General features: G+C 48.8%; 1 protein-coding gene across 1 annotated transcript in view; it reads right to left on the minus strand.

The window, feature by feature from the left end:
• The window catches only part of LOC122392014, a 72,073-nt gene that overhangs the window by 25,161 nt on the left and 27,162 nt on the right, over positions 1-19,750 (minus strand). The window lies entirely within an intron of this gene.

A 19,750-nucleotide genomic window follows, 5' to 3' on the forward strand; every position in this document is an offset into this window, starting at 1 on the left:
CGCTTATCCAGGAATAACTTCCCTTACCCCCACAGGAGTTCGACAGCACGTTTTAACGATCAAGCCACATCGGCTCTTGCACCTCACTTTATCAAACATGAAACAGTGTTCATTGTTCATGGTTATTGCAGTTAAGTGATTATCCCAGGTGCACTGACATCTTAACAAGAGTCTCTTATAGCTTTGCCCATTCGAAGTTCACAATCGCCCCAGTCCCTAATTTACCTGCCCCATGCCCATCTGCAGTTCAAGGGGAAGTGCACAAACAATAGTCGTGCTGATGTAGCAGCTGTGTTTGACTAACAGCTGACTTTCGTTGTTCATGTTCAAGAAACAGGAAACAACAGGGTTTATGCCTATGACAAATCGCTTCACACGGAGGATAGATAAGCACCTGCGATATAATTGTATTATCGGGAGGATCGTAACAGGATTGTTTGTCATTTTAGACGGAACTGAGCCATCCTCCGACAATATCTTTGGGGCGCTGTGCAAACTTCCTTACACCGTGTGGCTCACAAGGCCGTCCCCACAGCACCGACTGCTGAGTTTTCCTTCGCGCATACCAGCGGCACTGAGCAAACGGGATGCAGAAAACGTCCCGCCTGATCACAGGCACCGACGACCTTGTGACGTCACCAGATGACGTCATAGTTTATACACATCAGATTATATAGGGAGCAGTGGTTTGACTTCCGTTCTGTGCGGCGGCGCTTGGTTAATTGGGTCTGTGACGGACGAGCACACAGATGATGGGTGTCTGGTTGACCCCGACCGACCAGCGATCGAACGGAACCGGTGATTGACAAACGAACGACCCACAGCGGTGTGTCGGTGGTGTCTTTTTTGGCCGCGCCCGCGCTGAGGTCATATCCGGCCTGAGCGGACGCGCACGGCGCCATGTAATGTGGGCTCATTAACGTGCCACGATCGTGCATGTCAACTGACACTGGACGTCACGCAAACAGGCATCAATCGAACTCATTGTAAATCACGACTGTGCTCTACATGTGAGTCACATCCTGTCACGGCGTACATCGCATTGCAATGTAAACTAAATTGTCGACATTCGTGTGGCGTTTTCCTCGAATTAACATATCACTTAGAGTGCAGCGTGTACTGGCGAGGCGGTACTGGCTAGCTGCGAATGGACCGGAAGGCACCGTGCACGTAGTATAAACAAAGCGTTAGCAGCCAGCCGCCCCCCTGCCAGAGGTCCCTGGAGGCCCAGCCGCCTGGTCCAGCACCCCCCCCCCCCCCGTCCCCGTCCCGTCCGACTCCCCCCCCCCCTCCCCATTCAAACCAAAACTAGGCTCAAGGAACAGTCTGCTCGAATGAAATACCGCTGTAAGAGCTCTTCTGTGCTATCTCACATGTCTTATAATTGTCGGCCTATCGTTAGCAGCTTTATTCATCCACTGAAAATGGGTGGTAACTGGTAAATCTCACGGGATATTCAACTTATGGCGTTTCAGTGACCATCATTAGCACGAAAGCCATGAAAACCGCTTAAAAACACTCTGAGGTGACAGGTGCAGTCAACATTAAGCCACTAAAGAGCAAACATCACACTCCAGTTACTGTTCCCTTCAACACGCTGACGGCTACGGAAATTTCACAGTTGCCTCACGAGCATCGCGAAAAACGGTGAAATAGCCAGCAGCTGTGGAGTACACAGCGCTCGGAGCTGGCTTTTTATCACTTGCCCGTTAACTCAGAAGCAAACAATGCTAAGAGAACGTATCAACAATGGAGCCTACAGAACACATACCAGTTACCGAGAAGAGCTGCGACGAAATGCCGTTCCTTAGCCCGTAGTTGAAAAACGGAAAACCTAAAACGTGGACTTGTGAGAATAATATACCGTTACAACTTTCCGTTCCATTTCCATTTTCCTTCGGCTGGAACCTAGACACATCTATTTCAGGGTTTCCAGCTATGGTAAACTCGGTCGTTCAACCATGGTTTTGCTGACTAGTGCGGCTAAGTGCCAGGCCAACGTTTCTCGGCACCCAAAACGCTGACCTGCAGGAGCCGAGGCAGGCCAGCTCGTGACCTATATGGATGTGACCGATCTGGAGCGGTCAAAAACAGCGCGACTTGGCGCGTCCAGAATCGCTGAGGTTGAGATGTGGGTTCACAAATTATTGAGACCCTAATAGTGTGCAAAGAACGGAGAACCTTAGACGCAAAACACGATACTGTAAAATATATGTGGCACGACATAACCGCTAATGGGCTCTGAAATAATCACATAACTACCTATAGCGTTAGAGCTTAGTTGCCATTCGTATCGGCAGTCAATTGGCATGCACAATATCACATGAATGATCAAGTGAACAACCATAAGCGACGTACCTACCGTTTCATGCAACACGTGGCCAGCTTTGATTTTCAACATATTGCCACTTCTCTTTTGTAGGTAGCCAGCTCGGAACTAGAGATATGTATTATGTAATCCCCTGCAGGAATAGTCAGTCCACCTGTGTATACCGGACACCGGCGATGTTCGGGTGTGGCGAAAATCCCTGGCGGATTATTGGACCAGGAGGAGTCAAACAGGTCCAACAACCACACTCCTCTGGACTCAACTGGTCAGGAGAAGGCACACCAGACGCTACTTCATTGTTTTTATGATATTGACTGGTGATCTGACACTAAGACTCACTTAGCTTAGACAAATATGAAGTTTATTGAAGTCGTCAATCATCAGCAATGCCTCTTTTATCTCACAGCAGCAATGCTCGAGCACTAAGCGGGTAAACACGCCTGCAAGATGCTACCACCTCCCTTCATTCCTAATTTTTCAGCATTCCATAGCCAATCCATGGTTCGATCGTGAACGTGAAGACTTGTGGCTAAAAAGGCTGCTGGAAATTACAGAGTAATCGGCTCACGAATCACGAGCTTCACAGCACGTGGATGCCGACATTTTCGGCGGGGCTCGCGTGACCCGGCCAATCTATCGTCTACCGTTTGAACCGGATTGAGCACCGCTGGCTGATCGCTGCACCCATAACAGGACCGGACCAAACAATGCTGAGGGGCGGGGACGCCGGGTGGGCGTCAGTCTACAGACAAACCAAGGTTCTGTGGAGCCCGTGCGCAATGAGGAACTACTTCTCGTGCTCCTCGTCATAAGATGACCGATAATGTGAGAGAATTAGTGGAAGAGAGAGAGAGAGAGAGAGAGAGAGAGAGAGAGAGAGAGAGAGAGAGAGAGAGAGAGAGAGAGAGAGAGAGAGAGAGAGAGAGAGAGAAAGAGAGAGAGAGAGAGAGAGAGAGAGAGAGAGAGAGAGAGAGAGAGAGGGAGGGAGAGCACCGTCTTCATGTGACGATCTGACTGCAGACTGCAGCCGTGTCAGACTGCTAAGGCCCGCTGAGGTCACCCGACAGGATCCCATCAGCTGCCTGGCACCCGGCGCCACCCGCGACACGTCCGTCCGGTCCCCCATCCCTGAACCGGCTCCGGGCTCAGCCCAAAGGCGTGACCTCCGTCCGGCCGGGGCGATGACCTCCCCTGAGAGCTGACCTGGCGTCGAGGTGGGCCGGATGAGCTGGGTCAGCATGGCGAGCCGTCAACTCGAGTGACCAGGGAGACTGTCTTGGGGTGGGGGCGGGGCGAGACTGTTTTGGTTCGGTGCGGAGGGTTCTGAGGAATGCACGGCCGACTCCCGAAAGGGTAGCCAGGCGAGAGAGGTGGGCGGTGGCGACAGTAGTGCACCTGATAGCCATTCTTGTCCACCAGGACACCGAGGATGGACCTGAGAGGACACCGCCCGGCGTCGATGTCACCGTTTTCCTCGTGCTCCTCATTTCGTCTGTCGAAGCCTCTCTGCGGTTCCCATTTTTGGCGTCATCGCATGTGACAGCGACATCTGCTATTGCACATGTGGAAGTGCTGGTGACATGATCTAGGACGTCCGAAACGGCATGGCGTGAGAGGATAATTCGAGCTCTCGCTTAGCGTCAACATTGGCGTTATAATTTCGCGCCTCGCTCGATCGGGACTCATCCCGTGCCCGGGGTGCTCGTGAGTTTGTCCTTGATCCAGCCACCATCGCAGCGACCCGAGCAGACCCGTTTCAATCAGCGTGCTCCCGTCTGAGAGTCCGATTAGGGGCGCCATTCAGAGGGCCCCGGGTGAGGGTCAGGGGTCGGTCAACTGTCAACGCAATGGGCCATCCATTAGGGAGGCGGCAAGTTTCGTCACCCGACTCGCACGACCCTGCCAGGCCGTGCAGGAGAGCTTCTGCTCTCACGAGGTCAATTGGCGAGAAGTGCAGAAGCAAGGTCCCGTCATGAAAACGGATATACGGTCCGCCGTCGGACGGGTCTGCTGCTCATACGGTGAATCACTCTCCCACCAGCTCCCACTGAGTTCCAGAGGTCCCACAGCGCACTAGAACTGGGCCGTCGAGCGTCCCGTGCCCTGCGGGTCCCTCACGCGGCGATACGGCCCGTAATTGGCGCGTGGGAGGCGCGCATCAAGCGCAGCACGTCCGCGCACGGCTCCCCCGCCGTGCTGACGGACAGCGGCCGGCTCGTGAGCGTGCTCAGACGATCAGGTGCACTGCACGTCGCTCGCGGACTCAACAGGTTCAGAAGGGTCGGCAGGTAGCATATTGGGCACAAGATGTACTGAAATAGCTAAGGGCGAACACATGGCCCAACCGCCGATGGCTTCGCCTTCGTCTTCGTACTTGTAGTGAAGCAGTGAACAAAAGAGAAAGCATATGAGGAGGCAGGACGGACGGTGAAAGGCTATAGGTACTTTTTATACCTATTCATAAGCAAGTACACCTTTTTGCGTTGTTCGATGGCCATTCGTCATAACCATTTCGGCATCAGTTTGGACAAGCGTCATTCAGAATAACCCATCGGCGATGTGCATCACTGTTAGACGGTCGGCAAAACAGGCTGGACTCCATTTAACCATTCTGCATAACTCATTGTCATTGAGCACAATGTTCGTCATAAGCAAAACACTTTGTCAGATTGTCATAATGCTTCGACATTTCACAAAACGGTTAGTCGATGTGCAAAATTCATCGGTACTGTGCGTAAACAATGACTGTTTATTTAAAACTTTCGTCAATGATCAAAATGTCAATGATGTAGTGCTTATCTAGCCATATTCAATGTTTAACGTTAATCACGCATTCAGGGATGAGGCTTATGACAGTTCCAGCGCAATTTGCAACCAATTAACCATTGAATTCCGAAAAAGGCAGTTATACCATAGCTACGAGGAGACTGCCGGCGCCATACCGAGTAGGCATGTAGATTCTTGAGCGTCGGACTCCTAAACGCTTCGATACAAACCACGAAGTCAGCCGTCATTATCGCGTCACTGCCCGTGCGATGTCATGGGACAACGCCTCGGGCGGCCGCGCCGGTCGGACTCGCGAGGGAATGGCTGACAGATGGCAAGCCGGGCCCTGCCGGCCGGACACCTTGGTTTTTGGGGCGGGGCTGACTTATCCAGCCTGTTGCCTGTTCCTTGGTGTTTGAGGCGGGGTTAACTTATCCAGCCTGTTGCTCTGTTGCCTGACCATTTTTCAAACAGCCGATAACATGTCAGCTACGTCCATCTACATTGTACCTATGGCGCTCATAAACGCTACCGATTTTTATGTAGATCAATGGTCTACAAGTTTCGCCACCTATGCCTCGCACTGCACTGTATAAACGCGGTCATATTTATACTTCTCTGTAAAGGGGCGATCTGTTTTAAGTTTTGACGAAATGTTATGAGGAATGCCGAAATTAGCATGGGGATGTTTTGGTGAACGGCGAAGGGATATTAACGAAAGACGAAGCATTTATCCAAATCGTCAAAGGTTTTGCCGGAACTCAATCAGTTATGGCGAATAGCGAAGGTAATACCAACTGACGAACTGTGGAGTGGGATCAGCATTCCGTTTTGCCCATATGCTGAAGGTTTTGCCGGAATGCCTCTCACTGGCGCCACCTATGTGCTGATCGGACGAATGGGTTTTGCTGATTGGCCATCGAACAACGCAAAAAGGTGTATTTTGCCATGCTTTTGGGCTTCAGAAGAAAAAAGGCAGTGCTGAGTGAAGTAAAAAGCTTGTGACCTAATAATTGCCATCCCTATCTTCAAATGATGGTTAAATTGGACCTATTATTAAAAGAAATAAAATCAGCCATCTTGTGTTTGTATTCCGACTACTCAGTAGTCAGTGCCCACTGCTCCCTTTAAATGACAGGGCTGTGCGCTAACTGCCACACGCGGTCACGCGTCTGTTTTGTCCCGCCAGGACGGGTGATGTCACCCCTGAAGACAGATGAGGTCAGACACAGGCACAAGTGTGTCACTTCTTCAGCTACTGGTCCAAGATGACGACGGAAATATGTCGTCTCGTTAGTGGCGTTCTCACTGCCGCAAAGAAACTCCTTGTGGACGAATCGATCGTTAAAGCTCCATCAGTATCCTTAATTTTGATCCTAGCAAAGGCCCTGTATTTTTAGCAAATTACGGTAGGCTCAGCTGTATCCGTTTTGGGAAGACTAATTTGTGTCGAATTAAAGAACATATTGATATTGAACGCCGTTATTTTCCGAAGAAAGGTCAGTGTGCTTCGATTTCGGGACACTTGTTGGAATCCAGACTGACGTTTGAAATAAGTGATGAACGTTTTCTGATTCAACAAAACTGACACAACTTTCCAATTTCGTTCCAACTGAGTTCCTCAACGCACAAATACAGGTCACTCATCATTTGCATATCCGCGATGCTGTCCTACTGCCCATCTAGTTGGGTGACGCTCATCCGTAGTGTAGCCCGTAACGGTTCACCCATTTACCCTTTTTGCCGGCTGCGGCCGCGGCAATTACACCTTTACGAGAATGTCTGTAATTCCACACCGGGACCCCGCACCTGACCAGCGCGGCCGACCCCAGGTCACACGGGTCAACCGGTCAGTGAGACACGCCCACGCGCATACGCCTGCGTGCCGGCTGAGGTGAAGATCCACACATTGTCATGCAAAATCAACCTCACGTCTTCGTCACCGGGCAACACGCGATGCAGCCATGAAAAACGACAAAATCTGGAGAACTCTAACGGAAGTTTAAAGTCTTCCTCCTCCAAACAAGCTGAGGCGGCGGCATCTTTATCGCGATGACGCAAAGTGGCTGCCTTTCATTCATTTTATCGCGCCCGCAAAACAGAAGACAGAGTAGCGTCAACAAGGCTGCGCGTTATCGCTACAGCGTGTCAAGGTCCGTGGCGACAGAGAGTTCTTCAGACGCGCCCGTCCGCGACGCCGCCTCACTGTTTCATCCACAGAGCCGCTTTGTGAGACGGGGCGAAAAACACACCAATTACGGCCAGTTCTGAGTGCCGGAGCCTTGACACGACACGCCAAACGTCACAGCGCGTCACACAACGTCACAGAGCACGTCACAAGTCGGTGACACAAGTCGCGACACACACACATCATCGCTGCGTGACGGGCAGCTGAACCAACAGAGGCGCACAGAGGGATCTCTGTTCTAGCCGCAACGGACGCCGCAGGCGCAGACATCCACCGTCCCCTCCCTGCTCCCCACATCCGCCAGGCTCCCGTGCCACTACTGCCGTCCCCGTCGTACCGTCTGTCCTCAACTCTGCCAAGTTCAGTCATCACCCTCACTGCCGTGAAACACCGACAATGACGCCGTGAAACTACAGTCTGTGTCCCACCGAGAGCCGACAGAGTTTCACCAATGATTAGGACGGAGATGAATGTCTCCGAGCAGGGATCAGTGTCTTCTCAGCGCGGCTCGAGAGAGACAAATGACTGGTGAGGTTCAGGTAGGATATTGACCGGAACAGAGTGATGGCCGGGTCTGTGTGACGAGTGTTCCGGTCCGGTCATGTCACCTGCGTTCGAAGCGTGCGCTGGAACTCTCTCTGTGCCGTGAGGTCAGCTAGCTGACCCGTGACCGAGGGATTTGGAATGCTCCAGCGATCACCTTCTTACGGATTGAGGAAAGCGATACTACGGGATTCATCCGTTTTTTCATCACGCGTTCATCAGGAAGACTGCCACCTTCAAAAAGTTTTCTCAGATCGGCCTATGATTTATTGCCTGGACAAAACAAAATTTTAGAATTCACCTGACAAAGTATCATCACGTGAATTGCGAAAAAAATTGTCAATTATCATACAATTATCAATCGGTTAATGTCTAGCGACAATGTTTACACATCACTAGACTTCAAGGTCATAAGATTATTACATTTTATTTGAAAAAGTAAGGTATTTTATGATTTACTAATATATGATTTCATAAGAAATTGGCCATGTTTAATTTATTTTGCATTTAAGTTCGTAAAACATTTAAAAATCATGGCTCATTTGAAATGGGTCTGGCCCATGTTAAACCCCATTTCCCACACTTTTTTGGAAAAAATGAACTACTGAATATATAAGTTTAACTTTTATTTTGACACTCCAAAATTCTTCTCTGATCTCGAAACAATCAAAGTTTTGACATATATTTACCAAAAGATAAGAAAATTCATGTTTCAAAGTTATCGATAAACAGTAGAGATGTCGGTTTTCTTGGACTAAAAAAATGGCATCAAACTGAACTTTGGTCTCCGATTTCTCGCAAACGGGTTCGAATTTCGGAAAACCGACTTCAGTCTGGGACATAGGTGGCTCAGCTCTAGTGAAAACCGTTTTGTGGAAAAAAGGTGGCAGTCTACCTTTAAAAGCGGCACATTTTCTTATAAGAGACTTTTTGTCCATTTTATCTATTCGCAATTAATTATCATTGTTTCTGCTATTGTTTTGTTATCGTCTATTGTCATTGTTCATTATTGTTTACTGTTATTGTTTTACTCGCTGAACTTGCATCCTCAGTGCCGTGGTCAGAAAAACCGAATGAAGATCTGAAGTAACGGACTACATTCGATCTAAATTCTAAATACGATCCACTCATCCCTCTGACGTGTTGGACGGACGGAGGTCACTGAAGGCTGACGGTGGCGGCCACAGGAGCTCTCTCTGAATCACCAGGCCCTCCCCACCCCTCCCCGTCCCTCAGGGCCCCCGACGAGTGCAGTGTGAGGGACCACCACCGCCAGCTCTGTGCAAATATCGGCCACTTCCCGCATGCACCGTATGCCCGGAATTCCTGAGTCACTGCGGCTGCCGCCGGTGCAGGTGCCGCAGTGATTTGAGCAGGTGCCTGAGTGTTCTGAGGTATATAGTGTAGTGAATCGAGCAGGTGTAGTGACGTTAGCTCAGGTCCGGCCGAGCGATCGGTGGCCGGATGTGTCTGGCCGGATGTTGGAGTTCTGATGCATTACTTGTGTGTAAAAAATCGATTTACCATTTGACGCCATGCATTGACAGTGTAACAAACGAACGTCATGCTGTTGGGTGACGGCTAAATATCAGCTGTGTTTGTACTGTTCATCAAATCATGTCACGCCTATTTGGAAGAAAGTTAAACAAGCAGCATTGATTTGCGACTGTAAAATGACGTCTACGTTTTGACGTTATGATAAACATTAGCTCACCAAGTTTGGACCACAGATAAAGACAATGCCTAGTACGAGTTTTATCGGTCACTCGGTCTTCCACCACGTGGCCGGTAATTGATTAGACTTGAGCCCGCCGACTCGTCCGCTGCCTGCAAACACTAGCGCTGGCTGATTCTGATCGATTAACGACCCCTATCGGCACACCATCGCTCCCTGCGTGCTCCTCTGGATCAGCCGCAATGACCAGTCACATTGATTGGAGCAGCGGAGACAGTTTCAACACTCTGGTCGGTTCAACGCTCCCGTCCGACGCCTCAGAGCCACGTGTGGGTGACGGGGGTGTTTGTAGGCGGAGTGACCAGCGCGAGCTGATGCTAACACGCTCACAATGATTTTTCATTGTACCAGTACCTCCCTAAGTCACGTTGTGTGATGTAAGTGTGGAGTCGCCCGAATGGTTTATAAAAAGTACGAGACACGAACGGAAGTGCAAGACGGAATGGCATATAATGTCGTAAGGAATTCAGAGTATAATTGGACATACAGAATCAAAGAGAGATGTCAGTCGTACGTGCGTGCTATAAAAAGACAATAAAGACTGGCTGAAACGTTCCAAATAACTAAAGACAACGTTGACATTTCAGTGGCCATCCTTTAGTGATTCAGCGCATTAGGAAATCGTGTTGTATTGCGTTGGAAATTTTATTGGAAATGCATTGGAAATAACATAGGAAATTACAACGTAGGAAACAGCACCAGCTGCATTATTGCACTATTAAACTAGGCCAGAGCATTATTTCAACACAAAACAGCTGACCTATACCGCGACCGTGCATCGCGTCCGGGAAACTCCGCGAGTGTGGTCGAGAGAAAGTGAACGCTGGCCGCAATTATGTAACACACAATCCCATGTAACTCAGAAATAAGACAACCATGGTGTTATACGTGCGTTTGTCCTCGCTGGTTTAAGTAATTGTGCTTGAAATGATTATTGATGCATTACCACTACCCGACAACGCCGCGCTTCCCTATCTCTCTAACACCAACTGCAAGCCATTAATTTTCAGTAAAGCCGATGCACCCTGCAGCTGGTTGATCCGCCCGTTAACGAAGTCAGATGTAACGCCGAATCGATTTATTTCGGCCACTTAACACGATCGTGACCTGACGATTACACCAAGTATTAGCGGCTGTGGAGCCCTTCACTACCCGGTCACTGCACCACAACACACGTGGCGTCAGCCTAATAATCATCTGTTTCTGTCAGTTAAAATTCCTCACAAAACCTTCCGCAAAAGATTAACTCAGCTCGACACCGACCGACTTCCAGAGACTGTGACAAAATTATCAGGAGTATGAAAAATAACCTCTTGAGTCCTTGACTGTGACAAAGACTGTGACAAATCATGAACCAAGAAGGGAAGACCATCCCGATGACCGGCAAAACGGCGTCCATGCATTCCTGCCTGCCTGCACGGTTCGGGTAGGTCACTGAGCAGTAAACACCGGCCAGTAAAACCGGGCTCGGAGCCAGCGCGGTTTGCCGCGACCGCGGTTTGCCGCGACCGCGGTTTGCCGCGACCCCGGCTGGACCGTTAGCACCACACCCGACCATAGCACGACCCGTGTGGGCGTCATCACGAACGACCCGTGTGGGCGTCATCACGAGCAGGGCCGAGACGTGACCGTCCCCCGCGCTGACACCGCCGCTGACGGCGAAGATCATGGTGAAGATGCTGGTAGAGATGCCGGTAAGGATGACGTCGCTAGTGAGGTCAGCAACGTCAGCAGAAGATCTGGGCAACGCTGATGGTTTACTGGCCCGTGTCAGTGGAGTGTGACGTAAATTCAGTGCCAAGCTCTAGGCAGGACAGAAGGGACAGAAGTGCCGCCGTTGCATTTTGTGAAATCCGAAGTAAGTATTTACCGAATTAGTTTCCCGCCAAGACTGAGAGCTGTCTCTGACTGCTGAAGGAATAATGATGAACTATCACGACTGAAGCAAGCCTTGGTTGTTGCAGAACGTCTGTTGTTCAGCTTTGAGGTGTGACCTGTGTTAACTATTGAGATACGGTGACAGCCGGGGACAGCGGCGCAGATAATCACAGCCACAACGACACTGACATTTCACAGATGAACCCCAGACTCACCAGCCTCTGCTGCGGCAGCTGCACAAGACAATCTCATTACGCGTGTGGCAGAATTATGCCCGGAAATGTGAAGTGGTGTACGCATTATTTTAGGAGATAATGTACTTGGCAGCAGTCTCATGCCTGTCCTCATAAGATGTGGTGACAGAGAGGACATGCAGGCGCATGCACAATGCAACTTATCATGGCTGCCCTATAGCATGCACGTGAAAAGTAAGCTTTAAATTTGAGTTAGAAAGATAACTCTCAGTATGCCTTTCTGTTTCTAAACCCACGCATTTCTTAAATAATCTGTCATGAAAATATGTTCCACAAATCGTTCCTAAACAAACACCCTGACTATTTATCAGTATCTCATTATCCTTGCCCGTCAGCCCGCCGATGGGCCGTGAGCACCCATCCCGTCGGCCGTTTTCCATCCACACAGAAGCGGCCACTAATTTAAAGAGGCGGTCCGAACGGGGAGCTCATTGTCGGCGGCGTAATCGAGCCGCTGTTGAGACAATAGTGGCGATCAGCGGCCGTCATCCGACACAATGTGGCCGCTGTGGGATGACGTAAGCGTCATCAGCGTCATCGACGTCATCAGCGGCGGCAGTACACCCTTGACTGATATATAGTTGTTGCAGGCACTTTAGAAAATCAGTCATTTTGTAAAATGCCTAGGCATTTTACAAAAAGACGGCTGTTTGAAAAATGACTGAACGCAACCAGGCTTTTTTTCAAAATGGCTAGCCATTTTACAAAATGACTAGGCATTTTGCAAAATGCCTGACCAGCATGGAACGTAGATCCCACTACAGATACTATGGCCAACAGTTTTTGGACGTCTTCCTATACCCTATAGGTACGTGTTCAGCCTGTAGCTGATCGATTTGAAGCTCTGTGATGACGACCAGGGTGAGTCGCAGACTCGGCTGTAGCTTAAAGCATTGTTTAGTTAACGCTGTAAAAACTCCCAAGTACATCAACGTCGTTCATGTTCTGCCTGAAACTAGACCTAACAAAACCAGCCGGAGACCGGCCCTAGTCAATAGGCAGGCCCGGTTGATATACAAATTACATGTAAACGAATGAGTGTAGTCTTTGTTTGATTGTGCCATTACGGACAAAACTGCATTATGTATTTGGACATTAAAAACACGTTCGAATTTAATTATAATTTCCCACTCCTTCTCTCTCATCCTCACATTTTAACACGCGCAGTGGAAGGGGGGGGGGGGCGGATTCCGCCCACCCCTCGTGTTTTTCGCCAATAACTCGCGCCGCAAGCATGATATTAATGTGAAATTTTGGCTACCTGTCCAGAATCGAACTGCGGATCTTCTCGTGTAAAAAATAAGAAAATCGGGTCGCAACTTTTCTTGTAATAGCGATGTAAAGTCAAACATCCTACCGCCGCGGCGGCGCGGCGGCCGGCGCTAACCGTTACGCGCCGCCTGAATTGTAGACACAGCTTTGTTAGTTAGTTAGTTAGTAGTAGTTAGTTAGCACAGTTAGTGAACAGCTTTGAGTACCTACTTGCATGGTCCCAGTTAAAAATATCAAGCTCCACATCGGGAGAATCATCAGGTCGCTTGGCGTAGGACGAGAGCGTTGGTTTCAGAAGACACTAACGCCTAAGTGTGTGCGATCGAATCCTCACGACCTCTAATAGTTTAATAGATACAGGCCGGCATAGGGCCAGTCGTTTGTTGACGCTCCAGATCGATCATTTTAAATCCAGCAGCGTCGCTGACGTGGGGGCTGGAAATGTCGCGGGCCTGCACTTCTCAAAATAGAGGTAGGTATGGACTTCCCACTGCTGGACTCCTCTGGTCATAATGCTGGACTCCTCGGTCCACCTACACGCTACCAAAACGTATGTAATTAGGTACTCGTATCTACAACACGCTGCTCAGTCATTTTGTAAAATGGCTAGGTATTTTGTAAAATACCTAGGCATTTTGCAAAATGACTGGAGAGTCAGTCATTTTGTAAAATGCCTAGGCTTTTTGCAAAAAGCCTGGAAAATCAGGCATTTTGCAAAATGCCTAGGCATTTTACAAAATGACTGATTTTCTAAAGTGCCTGCAACATAGTCACCGCACGTAATTGCTGGCCCGCGGGAGAAGACGAGTCGAGCGTGTTTCTGCTCCGCATTCCGAAATAATGTAGGTCTCCAAAGTATTGTCAAAGTATTTTTACACGGATTTCTTTATGCACAGACGCATTATCTCATGGTAACGCAAGAAATGTCAATTATCACGCTCATGTGGGCTAAATGTATTATGGTTTTAGCGCGCATCTCAGTGTGGTGGGTGTGGCTCTGACATGAACTCTCACAAACTTCCCGGAGTAAATCGTCTCAAATATCGCCGCTCAGAATGCACCTCATCCCACCCTCGGTTTACGCCAATCCTCTCAAACGCTCTGCCGCCGTTGGTCTCTGCCGCACTCAGCCAGACCGGCAGCCGACCCCGCGTGGTCGGAATTCCCGCTGACGACTGAAGAGGTGATACAGGCGGCTTCTGTGCGGGTTGGGAGCGGCTACCACACCTCAAGGCAGCCACATCGAGCGCTCCTCCCTACAGTGATCCCTCAGACGGTGACTGACGCCAGGTGACGTCGTACGGTCACGGCCGGTCGACTGCCCGTCTTGTAGTGATGTTTGTCGTGCGGCGGGCCCACGTGGTCAGTTTCGACATCGGCCGTAATAGTGACGGTCTAATATGTCTCCGAGACGGACGAGGTGCCAGCTCTGTCCGATCGTCGGGACCGTCATTTCGTTGCGGCGGCGGCGGCGGCGGCGGCGCTGGTGGTGGTGGTGGTCGAGCGGGAAAGCTGGACTCAGACCGTCGCCACGCGCTGCCAAATCATTCAATTTCCTTCGCGTTCCCATGAAATCTGACGAGAAAGCATGACGATCGTCGCCCCCGACGTGCGGCTAAATTAGCTCGGTGAGACAGAAGGGTTCGTGATGCGTCGGCTAAACGACAGCCCTACGTGGAAGAACCATAAAAGTGCAATGTTTTCAGTCATTTCAAGCCGAAAGTTTACAAAAATAGCTAGTGACGGCAATAAAAGCTGTCCCTATTTCGCATGTCCAAGCAAGGCAAATAGCTACAGCCAAACCCACGGTTGTGTTTAGAAAGTAACATTTTTCCCACAATTAGAATCGAGTTATGGATTCGTAAATAGCCTTTGAGCTACCAATGACGATTGACATGCCGTTCGTCAGACGACAAACGACACTTCAAGTTACCAGCAACAAAACATTAGTTCCGAAAATATCTAGTTAATAATTCGATGACAGACATTTAGGCTAACGGGTCGCACCCGAGGTGACACTTGAAAACCGCATACGGAACAGCTCTTCTAAACGCCGGGCTCCCTGACACCGCACATTATGTAAATTGGGGACGGCGCCGGACGCCATGGTTCTCGCCAACATACAATTAGCCGCGCTGGGCTGCCGATAACGTCTGCGTAGGGGCTGCGTTCATTTATTACCACAGGTCGCCAACGGAGCGCGGACAGCGCGACTGTGCGTCGGGGTCGAGGTCGAAGAATGCTGAGAGCGCTCACACGAGCATTTTAGCCGTCACCGCAGTCCCCAGCGAGAAAACATCCGGAAATGTGCGTGTCAGAATAACTTCACCACTTGTGCTTTGAACAAAAAAAAAACTGTGAGTAACCTCTGGTCAGAGGCCAACATACGTTTTTTTTTAGCTCAGCAGATTCGACGTTAATATGCGGTTAACTTCCAAACCTCGCGGTATCCAAACAACTTCAGCCCTCGTTTGACATTCACACGCTCCACTCGCGGAGACTGCGGCCCAAACAGACTCCGCTCTCCTTTCTCCACCCACTGCCCACCGAGTCGGTGCCGGCAACGAACTGGATCTGGGTCGCTCGTGAGTTCTCACGGACCCGCTCCGTTCCGGCGCACGGCGAGCCCTCCGCGAAATTCGGCCCGCTCCTCCCGGCGCGGTTCGCCCGCCTGACCGCGAACTGACCCGTACTGACCTCACGCATCGATCGGTCGAACCGCATCCGAGCCGAACCGATCGGCAGCGACGCGGCGCGATCTCTACCGGAAGGGCCGCCACTGTGACGGCTCCATGCCGGGGAGAGCACTCCGGCGCCTGAGGTCACCGACATCAGGTCATTCCGGCAGTGAGAACCTGCGGCGGCAGAGGCGTCACCACAGCACACCTGCCGTGGAGTCCGGAGTGGTCACTGGTCTGGTCACTGTTGTTCCGCTAGCCCGTGTGAAGGATTCCAGGACAAAAAGTCAAAAGACAAAATGTCAAAAGACAAAAAGTCAAATGCAAAAAGTCAAAATGGATAAAAGTCAAATGGAAAAAAGTCAAATGGATAAAAGTCAAAACGGGTAAAAGTCAAAAGACAAAAAGTCAAATGGCAAAAAGTCAAAACGTCCAAAAGTCAAAAATGCAAAAAGTCAAATGGCAAAAAGTCAAAATGGCGAAAAGTCAAAAACGCAAAAAGTCAAAAGCAAAAAGTCAAATGGCGAAAAGTCAAAATGGCAAAAAGTCAAAAACGCAAAAAGTCAAAAGCAAAAAGTCAAATGGCAAAAAGTCAAAATGGCGAAAAGTCAAAAACGAAAAAAGTCAAAAGCAAAAAAGTCAAATGGCAAAAAGTCAAAATGGCGAAAAGTCAAAAACGCAAAAAGTCAAAAGCAAAAAGTCAAATGGCAAAAAGTCGAAAAAACGCGAAAAGTCAAAAGACAAAAAGTGAAAAAACGGCAAAAAAGTCAAAATGATAAAAATCAAATGGAAAAAGTCAAATAAGAAAAAGTCAAAAGTAAAAAGTCATATAGGTATCTAAAAAACCATAAGACACCGCTCGCTCGTAATTAGCCCTATGGCGTTGCATGGAAAGAAATGAGTTCAAACTGCCTCGAGCCCGGCTCCAACATTGAGAAAGTTCCAGCGCCAGTGTTCCCACATGTAATAATAACCTGTGAATCATTTTCATTTTATTACTTAATGGATTCGTTCATTAAAATATGTTCATTTCTTTTAACCAAATTTCTATAAACCCAGCGCGTTGGATGCTGGACCAGTCAGCGATGACCGTACAGAGACCAGAGAGCATGAGTGGACGGAGGGGACCGCGTCCAGTCTATCGGGCACGTTTAAACTTTCATATAAAACTTTGCCATAGCACTGGAATTGCACGATGGGGCAGTGGTGACCCGGGAACGTTTGAAAAGTTGATGGGGTAGGTTGAAAGTTGAGGGGACAAAAATTGCAACTCAAAATTTAGAAATTATCTCGTCTTTTGTATTTTTTACTTTAACCCGCGCGGGGCTGGGGGGTAAATTTTACCCCCCTCGCGAATTTTTGCGATATCTCAAAAACGGCGGCGCGCAGCGCCGCCAAACTTTCAGTACCTTTTCTTACATCAATTTGACACGTTCCCTGAGAATTTGAGCGAAATCCGTCGGAAAATTTTTGAGAAATTGACGTTTTAGTGACGTCATGTTCGCCATTTTCGCCTCAAAAACGGCAAAAGTTCAAACGCCGCTAACATCTTCATTTTTAAAGGAATCAAGACGTAACAAAAAAGGTTATACGTAATTTTACTTTGTCTATCAAATGGCTATCTCGGTTTTTTGAAAATTTTGGATTTTGGCCTAAATTTTTTCCTAAAAATTGACTTTTTTGGGAAAATCATGATAAAATCCAAAATTTTGAGTCTATCGAAAAAACCGGAATATATGTCAGAGAAGTGGTCTATGTGCACCTACATACCAAATTTTAGAAGAATCGGTTCAAAAATGTGGGAGTTATTCAAAATTTTATGACGTCACGACACACAAATTTTTTGAAAAATGATTTTTTTGGAAGTTCTAGACCTCGTACGGAAACAAAAATAGCACCATTCGATTCGCCGTGAAAAACTGCATCAGATAGACACCTTTTTAGGCCTTAACAACCAACTTCAAAATTTGACCTCACTTGACATGACCTTGACCTGACCTAGACCTGAAATTCATCCAGAGGTGGTCCATATCACTTATTGAGCGTGTCTATTGAATTCTATGAGTAAAATGACCCATAAAACATGTGTCGCACATGCCCTTTTCTATATTTTGTTTTTGGTGACCTGACCTGACCTGACCTGACCTTGACCTTGACCTCTGAATGATATTGTATGCAACGAATATTGTCTTGGTAGCCTAAGAACACGTTTTGGGCGATCAGTCTCAGTCCATGACTCCATTCTTCGGCAACTACGGTGCAAGGCCGATACTGTAGAAACTTGCAATTTGTACCCTTGACCTGACCTTGACCTTGACCTCAAACTTTAAATTAAGTACATGTTTTTAGTAGTTCGTGATGAGAGCTTTCGATTGGCGTTTGAATTTTCCAAATCGGACCATTAGTTCGGGAGATAACAGGGGGGGTAAAATTTACTCCCCCCCCCCCCAGCCCCGCGCGTTCGGCTGGAGACCCCAGCCCCGCGCGGGTTAAGTCCATTGACGTCATTTAAGCGTTAATCACATGGTATTTTTTATTTTGAGGTTTTGGCTTTTCACCAGGGCTTCCTCTCAGGGGGACACTTTCCAAAAATTATTGGTAGGGCTCTAATGTATATTTTTGCCAATTCAAAGCGAATCTTTCCACGCAACGCCATAGGCATAATGTTAAATTTCCAAAATTATTGGTAGGGCTCGGGCCCTACCATGCCTATACAAAACGACACCCATGCCTCCTCTAACATGTTAACTGCGGGAGCTGCAGCCCCCGCAGTCATCCTCCAAACTGGTCACTGAGGGGTACCTTAGTCATTTTTTAGTCTTAGACGTTTTTGGTAGGGGTTACCTTAGTCATTGCCCGTGATCGGGCCCCTCAGTCAAAACTGCTTAGAGGAGACACTGCTTTTCACTCGCTCCCATGGGGGAGGGGCTGCCGCCGCCCGGTGCTCCGCGCACCACGGACGCCATGCGAGCGCTGCTGGCGCGGCGGCGCGCACTGCTCGGCCCGCGCGCCGAGTATACGGTGGTGAACCGGCAGTGTCGAGCGGCCATCAGACGTGACCACGCGGCATACTATGCTGACCAGCTGCGTGAGGCAGGACCGGCGAGGATGTGGACAGTGCTGCGGCCGGTGATCGGGGCGGGGAAGAGTGCCACTGCTGCTGCGCCAGCGTGCACGCCGGAAGCGCTCAACGCGTATTATGTGAGCGTGGGCCCCACCACCGCAGCCAGCGTCCCTGCCCCGCTGCTGCGGACCCCGGTACCTGTCAGAATCCCTCGCGTACTCACATGTTCCTTACAACTTCAGTGGGTAGGGTACGTTGCGCTGTATAATATTTTTCAAAAGATGAAAAGATCGATGCTTCGACTTTTATCCTTTTGACTTTTTATTTCAGACTTTGACTTCGACTTTTCTATTTTATACTTTTTTCATTTTTTGACTTTTTGTCTTTTGACTTTTACACGTTTTGACTTTTTGTCTTTTGACTTTTTTCCGTTTTGACTTTTATCCTTTTGACTTTTTGCATTTTTGACTTTTTGTCTTTTGACTTTTTTTCCGTTTTGACTTTTATCCTTTCGACTTTTTGCATTTTTGACTTTTTGTCTTTTGACTTTTACACGTTTTGACTTTTTGCTTTTGACTTTTTGCATTTTTGACTTTTTGTCATTTGACTTTTTGCGTTTTTGACTTTTGCACATTTTGACTTTTTGCTTTTGACTTTTTGTCTTTGGACTTTTATCCGTTTTGACTTTTATCTTTTTGACTTTTATCCCGTTTGACTTTTTGCATTTGACTTTTTGTCTTTTGACTATTTGTCTTTTGACTTTATTCCTTTTGACTTTTTGTCCGGTTACCCGTGTGAAGCTCCATCTGCCTCGCACTGTTCGTCTGAGCCACATCCGGCGAGGGGCTCCCACGGATGTTCCGCGCCGGCCAGGGACGATGCACTTCCGTGGGATCCTCCGAAGGTACCGGAGATGAGGGGCCAGTTCAACCGCCTCGGTTATTTATGATTGAGACAACAGCCTTAGCGATCGCCATCTATCGAATCCCTGCTGATGGTGTGCTGATGAGACGCGAGTTGGGCAGTCATAGTGACCGGGTCAG

Source organism: Amphibalanus amphitrite, unplaced genomic scaffold (genome assembly GCF_019059575.1).
Source record: "Amphibalanus amphitrite isolate SeventyFive unplaced genomic scaffold, NRLGWU_Aamphi_draft 000465F_arrow, whole genome shotgun sequence".
NCBI lineage: Eukaryota > Metazoa > Arthropoda > Thecostraca > Balanomorpha > Balanidae > Amphibalanus > Amphibalanus amphitrite.